At 41.6% G+C, this 13,301-nt stretch overlaps 1 protein-coding gene across 1 annotated transcript in view; it reads right to left on the reverse strand.

The window, feature by feature from the left end:
• LOC126252370 (5-hydroxytryptamine receptor-like) overlaps positions 1–13,301 on the reverse strand; it is a 420,451-nt gene that overhangs the window by 129,577 nt on the left and 277,573 nt on the right. The window lies entirely within an intron of this gene.

The following is a 13,301-nucleotide window of genomic DNA, read 5'->3' on the forward strand; positions in this document are numbered from 1 at the left end:
GATAAGAATGTTGAAAATTAGGTGGACTGAGAAGTTAAGCAATGAGGGGGTTCTCCCAAGAATCAACGAGGAGAGGAATATATGGAAAACACTTGCAACAAGAAGGGATAGGATGGTAGGACATCTTTTAGGACATCACGTTATAATTTACGTGGTACAAGAGGGAGCTGTAGAGCGTGAAAACTGTAGAAAAACAGAGACTGGAATACATCCAGCAAATAACTGAGGACGTAGGTTGCAATTGCTACTCTGAGATGAAGAGGTTGGCACAGGAGAGGAATTCGTGGTGGACCGCATCAATCAAATCAAAAGACTAATGACACAAAAAAGGGTATACGTCTTAACTCTCTACGACAGACGAATGCGTGCTTTACTATTTACATCATTAGGCTACCAGTACTTCTTTAGTGTTCAGAGGAGCTCAGTACTAATGATATACGTTCTTGTATTTTATTTTCGACAACGATCAACGAATGCGGCATCCAACTCGTACAAAGTTTTCGTATAGTTATTTCGTCATACCTTCCAATATTCCTGTGATACCAGTTACATGATACGCCTCCAGTCACCCATGGCTCAACGCCATTGTGTACTTTGTGGAGATTTCCATCTGTAGTTGTCTTAGGGAAGTCTTACATAGACAACACTCCTAAGAGAAGAATGGTAATCCTGAATTCAACAGTTCATTATTAAACTGATCAATTTGAAGGAACATCAGATGCGGTTCTAGGCGCTACAGTCTGGAACCGCGCGACCGCTACGGTCGCAGGTTCGAATCCTGCCTCGTGCATGGAAGTGTGTGCTGGCCTTAGGTTAGTTAGGTTTAAGTAGTTCTAAGTTCTAGGGGACTGATGACCTCAGAAGTTAAGTCCCATAGTGCTCAGAGCCATTTGAACCATTTTTGAACATCAGATGCAATACAGAAACAAAGCTATTCCGAAAACGAAACTGACAAATGATGTTTTCCGCATCATGTAAAAATGTATCAATATTAAACTTTTTGATGCCCCTGTTTTTCCTTTGCTGGCGGTCAGCTTTGCTCCTTTTTCTCGTCTATTTATCTTCCTGCCTAATAAGACGGTCATATGCATACAACTGTTATACCACTTGCAATTCGCCTAGAATTACAATGATCGTTTCCTATTGTTTTAGCCTCATGAGATGTAACAAACTTGATTAATGGTACTATGCCTCAGCCATCCGTAATTACAGTTCCACAGACTACGAGGGGTCGTTGCTTTCCGGTGGGAAGAATGCGTAAGTTTAGATAAGAGACACACGTAGAAAGAGCAGGGAAATTTCATTTGGCGTAGATGCGCGCGGTACAGCAGTCATTAGGGCGGCGCGTGCGCTGGGCGCGTGACGCAACTGCCGGCCCCGAGGTCACGTCCGCGTTGCCAGGCAACCGCAGCTTGCCGCTCGCACGCGATCACCCAAGACCACGCCCCCCGCCGCCGAAGCCGGGTGCTCCCTGGACTGGGCGTGGCGCTGCAGTCACTAGGCAACCAGTTCCATCGGATCTGACTGCTGTTCACTACGGTAACAGGTGCTTACCGACGCCTATAAGAACGCCGTGACAATGGAGAAATGTCACAGAAGATCACTTTATGTCATACTATGAAGTTCTGGAGGTGGAGACAAACCAATGAACGTTTAAGTGTCTAATGTTAGCAGCGAAATTGTGGAGCCATTCCGTCCAAACAGAATTGTTAGCTCAAGCTTTCTGCAATTGCCACAGGCATTGGCTGATGGCACATTGAAAACTTTCATTTAAAAGTTTAAAATCAAACAAACAGTTTCACGTATACGCTACGCTGTCTGATCGAAAACACAATCATTAGTCTGAAAATCACGTTGCGTCAAATGGGACATCTTTGCCGTGTGAGGAAAGTTTGGCAATTTTTTGAAACGAATATAATAAATGGTTCAAATGGCTCTAACCCCTATGGGACTTGACATCTGAGGTCATCAGTCCCCTAGACTTAGAACTACGTAAACCTAACTAACCTAAGGACATCACACACATCCATGCCTGACACAGGATTTGAACCTGCGACCGTAGCAGCAACGTGGTGCCATACTGAAGCGCCTAGAACCTCTCAGCCACATCGGACGGCTAAAACGAATATATCTGCTCCATAAAAATAATATATATATATATATATATATATATATATATATATATATATATATATATATATTATATCCTCCTCTTCATTTCTGCAAATGAACTCTTGTTGTACAGCAATTACAAGCTGACGACCGTATTCTAAAATAATAATATTGTAATTAACGTCACAATATCCCAAAATAATTTTACACATTACTTAGGCTAGACAAAATTCTCTATTACTCCACCCCGTTTCATCCTACTTCCGGGCCGGGCCGGGCCTTAATAAAAATAAATATCTACTAAATACTGCAGCATCATTTACTTTGCTAAATATTGTGGGCTAGCATGAGACTTTGAAATAACCCAATACCACGATAACATACGTACGGACATCGGCAAATCAGAAGTACGTTCAGAATAATATTTTAAACACAACGACTGACTCACCGCCTTCTAATAGATAGTTAGCGTGAGTGCTGCTATTTTGAAAAGAAAATGTCCGTGCTTTTACCCAACCTGTAATAATTAATTTGGTTCTGGTACTGGTCAATATATACCAAACTCCATTAAGTAACTGAGATATTGTTATGCTCGTTGAATGGAATATTTTTGCCGGCCGGAGTGGCCGAGCGGTTCTAGGCGCTACAGTTTGGAACCGTGCGACCGCTACGGTCGCAGGTTCGAATCCTGACCGGGTATGGATGTGTATGGTGTCCTTAGGTTGGTTAGGTTTAAGTAGTTCTGAGTTCTAGGGGACTGATGACCTCAGCAGTTAAGTCCCATAGTGCTCAGGGCCATTTGAACCATTGAACCTACTTCCGGGATCCCAACATGTGTGATATATTGCGTATAGATGTCTCAAGTTCTTTTTGGCCCTCATTATCTCTATGTTTCCTTGCTCTTAATGGTCAGTGCTGACATTTGTAATAATGAATGCGCAACGCCTCGAAATGGTCGTAGGTATCTGACGTGAAATATAGTTTTACAAGTCGGCAATTGTAACTTGCTATTTACTGGTGATGTCATCTGCATCACTTGCTATTGCAATAGTACCGTACCGTCTAGCGAGCTTATTGGTGTTATTCTTTGGAGTATAAGGATTTAATAGCATCACTCACCGTCCTACACTACATTCTGGAAATTTTCTCACACTTTTGCCGGCCTCTTCGTGACTTTCTATGGCCCTGGTGTTTGCTCTTTGTATACGTTTCCACACTTCCTTTAAGGTTGTTTGAAAATTCCGAACTAGCACTCTGTTCCTCCAATTTATGGCTGCACTGTGTTGAGTGGCAAGAGCTTCTTACAGCCATACACCACATTTATATGGGGATAACTCAGTGCTAGTGTGTGCCTTTGAATTATTTGCGCCACGACAAATGGTAAGCAAACATCTCAACTATTGCGGTGGCCATTAACATAGTAGCTCAACACCGTGTTAGTAATTTGATGTGCATGCTCAGTTATACCATCAGCCTGGGCATGCAACAGGCTAGTCCTTAGGTTTTGAGCCCATAAAAATTTACGTAATTGCCTCATTAAGTCTGACATGAAGTTAGTATCTTGGTCTGTGATTACTGTTTCAGAAACGCAAGACTTCAACTACCATGTCCTGCGCCACTGCCGTCGTTTGTTGGTTCGGAATGACAGTCAATGCAAAGTATTTTGAGAGGCGATCTGTTGTAGTGAGAATATGATAGTTTCCCACCAGCATCTGGCTAAAATGTCCTAAAATATCCATTCCCGTCATTTCAATGGGTTTGGATGAGTCTGATAGTCTTCGTAGCAGTAGCTGCTGATGGCGCAGATCCACTGGATATGCATCTGGTACACACTTCTTCAAGTAATGATACATGTCTTTTTCCTCGTCCTTCATCAGTAACATTCTGTCACTCTTCTTTCCATTGCCCTATGACTCCCATGCCCAGTGAGCATCTGATAACGGGCGTCCTCCTGTACTTCTTCCCTTACCTTACGAAGTATCACTATGCAATGGTCCATGTCTCATTAACATACATAACAGACCATCGTGCACAATGAACTCTTGATGTGTCATGAAGAGTTTGTGGTTCACTTCAACAGCCTGTAACTTCCACTCTGTAAGGCTGTGACCCAGTGCCCATACTAGCATAAGTTTCCTGCTCAGTTTGTCTGCATTTATATGCTTCTTGTCTGGTTTATGGACTGGCCTCAATGCCCCCCTCATGAGTCTGCTTGAAGAATTATTCAGTCTCAACATCCACTTCAATAGCACACGATTTGTTATCAGCTTGAATTGTTTACCATGTAAATATCATCTAAGATTTGTAACCCCACATATCAGGGTTAACCTTTCCCATTGTGCAGTAATTTCTCTCAGCATTGTTTAGCTACAGTGAAGCATAAGCCGTAGGATGTTCCTCGCCGTGTATCACCTGAGTCAAAACACATCCCAATATCTGGTTGGATGCATGAGACGATAGTACAAACTCCTCATAATCTGGAAAAATCGACAATGAACTCAGCGTTAAAGCATCTTCCAACGTTTCAAATGTGGCTTGACACTCCGTTGCCCACTGAAATTTTACACCCTTTTTAAATAATTGCAGAAGTGTCTGTGAAATGTCTGCAAAACCTTTGATGACCTTTTGGTACTAATTCGCTAACCCCAAGAGTAATTGTAATTCCTTTTTCAACTGAGGAGATGGAATACTCTGCACCACCTGCCGTAATTCTGGGTCTGATTTTACGCCTTCATAAACAACTTATTAGTTCCAGGGCAAAAAGACACTTTTAACACTCATCGTAAGATGCACTCTGCATAATCTTTAAAATACGTTCTTCAACTGCTGTATATTTTGGTTAATATTGTAAGTAGGCTGTTTATGTTTTCTTATTGGCAACGTTACGTAGCGCTCTGTATGAAAATCACTGGCTGTGCTGTGTGCAGTCTGTGGCTAGTTTGCATTGTTGTCTGCCATTGTAGTGTTGGGCAGCGGCAGCTGGATGTTAACAGCGCGTAGCGTTGCGCAGTTGGAGGTGAGCCGTCAGTAGTGGTGGATGTGGGGAGAGAGATGGCGGAGTTTCGATATTTGTAAGAATGGATGTTATGAACTCCTATATATATTATGATTTTTGATGACTATTAAGGTAAATACATTGTTTGTTCTCTATTAAAATCTTTCATTTGCTAACTATGCCTATCAGTAGTTAGTGCCTTCCGTAGTTTGAATCTTTTATTTAGCTGGCAGTAGTGGCGCTTGCTGTATTGCAGTAGTTCGAGTAACCAAGATTTTTGTGAGGTAAGTGATTTGTGAAACGTATAGGTTAATGTTAGTCAGGGCCATTCTTTTGTAGGGATTTTTGAAAGTCAGATTGCGTTGCGCTAAAAATACTGTGTGGCAGTTTAAGCACAGTACTGTATAATTTTTCTAAGGGGACGTTTCAATATCCATTGCAAACACACTTATATCGTCAAGGTATTCTTTCCAACAACTACTGAAACATTGCCAATGCGTTTTGCAACCCAAATGGTACTCCTGATGACCAAAAACGCAAATTTTGCCAGTCCTGGAGTTACCCCCAGTTGATCAAACCCATGCTTCAAATCTAACGTAGAGAAGTATTGGAACTGTCACAAGTTGTCGAGGATTTCTGTAATGACGAGTATCAGGTATGCACCTGTTATTGTTTTACTATTCAGTCGCTAATAGTCACAACAAAATCTATACTTCTTCGTCCCATCTATCAATGTTTAGTGAAAACGACAGATGCTCTTCTCTTTTATGCCTTTGCTCAGTTGTTGGATAATGAAGTCCTCCACACTTCATTGTAAATGCTGAGGTATACGAAACGTTTTGTAATGTGGATATGCTTCATTCCTCACTTGATTTCTCGGTTCTATTACGGACGTTGCTCGCAATGGGTTCTGAGGATTAAATAAATCCTCGATTTCTATTAATAATTCTCCCATTCCCTCTCTCTCCATTCCCTTCAAATACTGAACCTTCACACGAAATGTAGTTGTGGTAGAGGCTTACAGATAATTACGGCACACACGTCAAAAACACTTCTTCATCGAAAACGTCTGAACTTGCTACCAACTGTTCTTAGTTAGCTACACCTCATCAGCGTCAAAAGTGTGCATACTGAAGTACATTGCCTGTACATGTCCAGTACTTCTTCACGTGAAACACACTGATGCATCCAGTACACCACTCCCTTCGAGTGACTCTATAACACAACTTTTTAACAGGTAGTTCTGAACTCACCCAAAGTACCTTCCCGATGCCTACTGTCAGTATACCATGAGAATTAAGCTTCAGTGACTTTGTCCACAGTTGAACTGGCTTATCCCTTGAAGTAACAAACCTTGCAAAAGTATTTCACTTGCGAGAGTTTCGCCCGGCTAGAACATTGTCCCTGGAGTTTCTCTGTACGTGGCTGAAGATCAATTTTGATATGGTATTTGAAGAGAAAATCTAGCCCTATGATTGAGCAATAACTTCCACGTTCGAGTGTCACCGCTTCCAGCACTCCTCAAATAATTCCACCCCAACCTGAAAACTCCACGTCACTGCTCCCCCTGCCGCCCCCCCCCCCCCCCCCCCCCCAAGTAACACAACCTACGACTCCTACATTTCGCCTCTGCATATGTTTCTGCAGCTCTGAAATTTAATGGGAACGCTTCCCAGTGGACCTGTGCTTCACGTTTGCGATTAACGCCTCAACATTCCGCCCTTGTCCACTCCACCCTTTGCTTCTGCAACCCGGCCTGTGGTACCCACCCACATCACATTTCTCACATTGTGGTTCACATCACTGTCTATGGACGTGCCCTGCAAGCCCACACCTGTAAATTCTCACGTCATTGCACAAGATACCTCGCTTTTTGCGCATACCGTCGCTATATCTATCTCCTCCGGCTCCAAATCTAACCTGACGGCAGCGTCAAGGTCTTACTGGATACCTCTCTCAACCATCTCAACCCTCCTAAACATGTCGGGTAGCCTCTCAGGAAAGCTTCTACAGCCCTATACTCTGATTCCTAGAAACTAACAGCCGGCCGAAGTGGCCGTGCGGTTAAAGGCGCTGCAGTCTGGAACCGCAAGACCGCTACGGTCGCAGGTTCGAATCCTGCCTCGGGCATGGATGTTTGTGATGTCCTTCGGTTAGTTAGGTTTAACTAGTTCTAAGTTCTAGGGGACTAATGACCTCAGCAGTTGAGTCCCATAGTGCTCAGAGCCATTTTTAGAAACTAACATTATTTACTTCACTGACTCAGCTGGACCTAAAAGAATATCTCAATATTCTGTTTTCTGTAGTACTGACTACATCTACATCTACATCTACATTCATACTCCGCAAGCCACCCAACGGTGTGTGGCGGAGGGCACCTTAGTGCCTCTGTCATTACCTCCCTTTCCTGTTCCAGTCGCGTATGGTTCGCGGGAAGAACGACTGTCTGAAAGCCTCCGTGCGCGCTCTAATCTGTCTAATTTTACATTCGTGATCTCCTCGGAAGGTATAAGTAGGGGGAAGCAATATACTCGATACCTCATCCAGAAACGCACCCTCTCGAAACCTGGCGAGCAAGCTACACAGCGATGCAGAGCGCCTCTCTTGCAGAGTCTGCCACTTGAGTTTATTAAACATCTCCGTAACGCTATCACGGTTACCAAATAACCCTGTGACGAAACGCGCCGCTCTTCTTTGGATCTTCTCTATCTCCTCCGTCAACCCGATCTGGTACGGATCCCACACTGATGAGCAATACTCAAGTATAGGTCGAACGAGTGTTTTGTAAGCCACCTCCTTTGTTACTGGACTACATTTTCTAAGCACTCTCCCAATGAATCTCAACCTGGTACCCGCCTTACCAACAATTAATTTTATATGATCATTCCACTTCAAATCGTTCCGCACGCATACTCCCAGATATTTTACAGAAGTAACTGCTACCAGTGTTTGTTCCGCTATCATATAATCATACAATAAAGGATCCTTCTTTCTATGTATTCGCAATACATTACATTTGTCTATGTTAAGGGACAGTTGCCACTCCCTGCACCAAGTGCCTATCCGCTGCAGATCTTCCTGCATTTCGCTACAATTTTCTAATGCTGCAATTTCTCTGTATACTACAGCATCATCCGCGAAAAGCCGCATGGAACTTCCGACACTATCTACTAGGTCTAGGACTGAGCCCTGCTCCAAACTGTTCGAATGTCAGAGTGCTTTTCAACTCCTAATTACACCTCTCAAAGGCTTCTGCCTCCCTCGTCATTTAGAACCTAGCCATTCTAGTAGTTGATCAAGTGTAGAAAACGTAGTCTTTGATACTTCTTCTAGATCATCAAGGAAAGACAATTCATTCTGAGATGGATTGCCAGAGAAGGTAGTAATCAAATAAGCGGCATCTGAACCAACTGATGGAGTAGATAAACCGGATGATGCTCCACTTCTTTCACAGCGACCATTTACCTACGTGTATCTGCCTTTTCCGTTGTTAATTGATTTGTGTGATTTGTTAACGATTGAATCTTCTCCTGCCTAGAAGCATTCGGCATTTCAGGTCAGTATTGGGAAACCTTTACCCCAATACACAACATAGTACAATAAAACAACAATACCCACTCAGATTAATAGAATGCTTACACCTTACGTCTAATCATGAGCCACATCAAGTCAGTACAATGCCTAACACTATGGCTATAACGGCAGCACGCAAAACACTTCACTGGTAGCAACTCAGCACATGGTGCACTGTGCCCTAATAGATAGTACTGCAAGCACATCATTTGTTTTAAACATTACTCCCTGGAACTCTCACAAAATTATGACAAATCGACCAGTTTTGTAAATATTCTCAAGCTATGATGACACTACAACCCTGAAACGAATCTCTGCATACAAAAGTATGAGCAAAAATTATAAAAGTTCGTCCACCCACGCCACTGTAATACGCACTGCTAACCGCTGTGGCTACTACGTGATGCTGGGTCCGGCTGCTGATGTCAGTCTCAGAGATGATGATATCAAAATATAGAGACCTGGGATGGATGGCCTCTACAGTGGCAGCACTGAATTGTGGTGGGTTGGCGTGTACTGGTTACCATTTATCTAAAGCACAAATAGCTGACCATTTTTGCAGTTATGTGAATTAACGAAGGTGTAATAAACGAGCTATTTGACTACAATAAGCAGCATGTGACTACTTGTGCCATGATTTCCTTTGCTTCCCTAATGTCACGGAAAATTTTTGGTCAAAGTTTAACAAATTCTCTGTGAATAATTACGACAGTATCGAGGACATGGAGGACTGTATTGTATGAACATATAGTCACGACAGTACTTACGTTTTTTATTCTATGGAAAATATATAACGACGCCCGTCTCTCGTTTGTTAAAAAACGAGAACGAAATTTCTGATTCAGTAATAGGCCTCCGCAAAAAAATAAGGAGCAAAAAGTAGTTGTGCAATAAAAAATGGAGAAAAAATGAGTACGAATGTCATATGACGGACACTGAAATAATATTTCCAGCCATTAATTCGAAGCGAAGATTCACAGCCGATTACATACTTCAGCACATAAAAATCATGTCGAGGCCCTCGTTCAGCGTTAGACCTACGGCGTACCGAACGAGTTACAAAGGTTTATAATACCCACAGATATCGATATGCACTGATACTGATTTCGATGAAAGAATTGCAGGAATGGCTGCGAATGCGAATCGAGGGAGAAATATTATTAAAAATTGTATTGAACATTCATTCAAAACCGTTGTTCCACACAGAGCAAATAAGAAGGTAATATGTTACACAATGTGCATGGAATTTAATCAGGCGTCGTTCCCGAGGTATCTACTCTGAATACACGGTTCAGATAATTCTCATTGTAAACCTAATGGAGTAACAGTAGGAGATATCAGTCACATTCTTTTCCCGATTGTAAACTGCAGGCAAACCAACAAATCCATTACATACAATAATTAATAAGATCCTATTGGTCATTACCAACTAATACAGCAGCTCTGGTTCATAAAAATAATATATTAGTTTTAAAACTATTTATAGTTTTCTAAAATAAATGTAACCTTAGCCTTTAAACTCCTAGAAAATCCCTAAGACGCAAAAAGATGGTCGTATGTCGATTAAGCAAAAAAAAAAAAAAAAAAAAAAAGACGGATAAGTAACTTATGTACGCGGTGCCGGATGCGCATAGTATTGTTCTCATTTATGTAGACCTCGACTCATAACTACATAGCTGGAATTTTCAGGGCTGTCGATTAAAACCATCTACTACGCTTACCTGAACCACACTTTGTAATGAATTACTTATCTGCAGAGAACTATCCACCAAGAATAACGTTATGCTTTCTGTGTTTTCGAGTATATTCATAAGATGCGGAAGTAATACAGAAATGCTCATTCCTTCACCTACAAATTACAGTCCTTTCCTGACGATTACCCCGGACTAATGGCATCAGAGGTTGTACCGTTGGAACACTTCTCACTACCACAATGCACTCATAAATAGTCAGACATAACAAGTGAAAGTGATAATAACGCTCCTATGGTAGGACACATAGCCATAGGTCTCCCAGATCCACATAAAGAAATCCGTGCTAAGTAGCTTCATTACAGTAATACTGTTAATAGTTTCGGGAGCACCGTGATTAATCCGCTTCGGATATGGCTGAGCAAATTTGGCGATAATTGCACCCGGACCGGCCTGCGCCGCTCGATAACGAAGCCGCGGCTCTTCACTGCGTTAGCAAACAATGCGCCGAGAAAGCGATCCACCAGTCGGCAGCGGGTGCGCCTAAATTTAGACACGCCCGTGCTGCGGTCTCCCAGAGCTATTATCCCGATGCTGCCTTAATTTCGGCTGGTCCGGTACAATGGGCAATGCCTCTACCTGGGTCCGCTTTCCGGCTCGGAAGTACTGTACGCCGTAACAAAGGAGCTGCAGCATCCGAAGCATTAATCCGCCCGTCCTCGTTCCCTAATGCGGGATATCGAAAAAACATTACGACGATCAATAAGGCTACCGCCAATGCGCTCTTACTGGCAGCAGAAATTTGTTTTAGCAGCGTGGAGAGCTGAGACGGATGCTTCCTGCGTGGAGGAGGTCAGTAAAAGCAGAAACAACTCCCAGAAATTAATATTACATCATTTCGCAACACATAGCTATCCCGTAATTGAATTGACTAACAACGGAAACATACACACAACGGCTCACCGATTTTCGTCACCTTTCGCACGACTGTGCTCCATAATTATATTTGACAAGCAGTACTCTAACCCTCCTTGTACCAATAGGTTCAATATGACCTAACAATCACACAGCAAATATATATCTCTCTTGTTTACGGAATTGCTGTTTTCAAAATGTATGACTTTCTCCCTCAGAGTCAAGTGTATCCAATGATGTTTTGTTCCTTTTTATATTTGCAGCACACTAACAGTTGTTCATGGTTTTTACACTGAGTAATACTGAGGTCGGTATTACCACAATTTAAATTCTTAATTTTTTCTTGAATGTAACATTTATGAAAGTAGAACGATGACTGTTACGTTGAATGCCTGTCATGTGGATCACCTACAATAATGAGAGTATTATTTCCCATATATTTTTGTACTCATTGTTAAGGTTTCTTGCCTTAGCTGTCGTTTCACCTTTCCCAGTATAACTGGTGTCAATATGACCCCATAAGAACAGTGGAAATATCTATATTCCTTGTTTAAAAGCTATTGTTTTCAAAATAATTGACTTTCTCCCTCTGAGTAAAGTGTACTCAACAATGTTTTATTTACTTTTATATTTACAACACATTAAAAGTTATTTATGGCTGTTTGCACTGAGTACCTCTGGGGTCAATACGACCCCAATCTATTTTTTTAATTTTTTCCTTTATCCTAACATCTATAAAAACAGAATGATAACTGTTACTTTGAACAGTTATATGGTTTGTTTTTATGTTAGTTCATTGAAATACTGCCGAAGTAACACTTGTCTTTATGACCCCAATAGTAATTAGTGAAACAAACCAATCCTGGCAATAGCAGGGCTAGTATGACGCGCTGCTCAAGCGTTTTCCAGAAAAACAAGCCTGTTCTATAGCATACGAAAGTTCTAGTTATCGGGCAGAAACAAATACACTGACCCATACTGCATCGACTTCCGTATTTTTTTCCGTAATCCGCCAACAAACTGTTGTATCGTATCGCTATTGTTACTTCGGAAATTAACAGTAACTAAAATGATAATCATAGTTGTATATTCACGGCGAGGTATAATCAAGGTATAATAAGGAATCGGGATGACGTTGTGTCTGCCTAACCAAGACTAAACTTTTGTGAAGCTATGCAGAATATTTCTACATTGCTGAAGGGTCAGAGAGAAATATCATCTGGTGACGACTGCATAACGCTTCACTCCCTAGCAATGCATCAGTTAACAACTAGAATAGCCATACCTATGTTTGAGTTCAAAGATATACAGAAATGGCCATTATTTTTAGATGATAATGTAGTGTATTCTCTGTTGTCAGATGAATAACCACATGTGTATTTCAGAAAGTAGCAATCATAAAATGTACTTGGTGCAAGCCTGTACTATGTTTTTCGCGCTTTTGAAACAGATTCACCTCTAGATTCTGTCGGCTTACGAGTGACGGTGAACTGTGTTTACGGAATGTAAAGTTACGAGAACCTTATTGTTCAGCTAGGTGGACAGCTTTCTTGGACTGCGTAGTGCAAACGAACATTGAGACATGAACCAAGTGTTTATCGGTATCAGTAACTATTACTTGGAATTTAGTTCTAGATGGACAGTTTACAATTATTTAATTAACTATGAGGGCGTAGTAGATGGAGGTGGAAGATTTAAAAGTAAGTGCAATTCGCCTATCAAATATATCCACTGCACAACACATTGGTGCCATACGTACTCTGTGTTGTCTGTGAGCACTTTTTAAGAAGCGCAAAAATGAATGCATTAATAAGTCCTCATTTTTTCACAATTTCTTATTATAGTTCGAAATTGAGGAAACGTATTCTGAGATGAAACAAATTATTCATATAGTTAAGTCAGACGAACATTTAATAATCAGGGGAGACTGGAATTCGGTAGTAGGAAAAGGAAGCGAAGTAGTAGGCGAACATAGACTGGGGGAAAGAAATGGAAGAGCAAGCTAACTGATGGAA

Source organism: Schistocerca nitens, chromosome 4 (assembly GCF_023898315.1).
Source record: "Schistocerca nitens isolate TAMUIC-IGC-003100 chromosome 4, iqSchNite1.1, whole genome shotgun sequence".
In the NCBI taxonomy this organism is placed as follows: Eukaryota; Metazoa; Arthropoda; class Insecta; order Orthoptera; family Acrididae; genus Schistocerca; species Schistocerca nitens.